Here is a 627-nt window from a genome sequence, read left to right as displayed (position 1 = left end):
ATTTCAGTCTTCGAGGGGTGCTCTGGAGTAGTTTGACTAAAACTGGTGTCAGCTTTTCTCTGAATGTTTGGTAAAAGTCACCAGTAAAATCATCTGGAGCTGGGCTTATTTTTGTTAGGAGTTTTTTAATGACCTGATTAATTTCTTCTTTTGTTATAGGTTTGTTTATGTTTTCTGCTTCACTCTGTGTTAGTTTAGGTAGGCTGTGTTTTTCTAAAGATGTATCCATGTCTTTTAGATTTTCATATTTATTGGAATACAGCTCTTCAGAGTATTTTGTTATTATTCTTTTTTACCCCTATTGGTTCTGTTGTGAAGTCACCCTTATCATTTCTTATGCATGTTATTTGTGTCTTTCCTTTCTTTATTTTGTTAGATTTGCTAATGGCTTGTCAATTTTATTAATCCTTTCAAAGAATCAGTGTCTCATCTCATCTTGTTGATCTTTCTACTGTTTTCCTGTGTTCTAATTTATTTATTTCTGCTCTAATCTTTATTAGTTCTTTTCTGCTGGTGACTTTAGGCTTATTTTGCTGGTCTGTTTTTAAGTGTTGGAGATGTTGATTAATGTGTTGATTTTTGTTCTTTCTTCTTTTTGGATATGTCATTTATTGCTATAAATTGTTC

Source organism: Chrysochloris asiatica, unplaced genomic scaffold (genome assembly GCF_000296735.1).
Source record: "Chrysochloris asiatica unplaced genomic scaffold, ChrAsi1.0 scaffold00354, whole genome shotgun sequence".
Classification (NCBI taxonomy): domain Eukaryota; kingdom Metazoa; phylum Chordata; class Mammalia; order Afrosoricida; family Chrysochloridae; genus Chrysochloris; species Chrysochloris asiatica.
Note: the sequence above shows the minus strand (reverse complement) of the source record.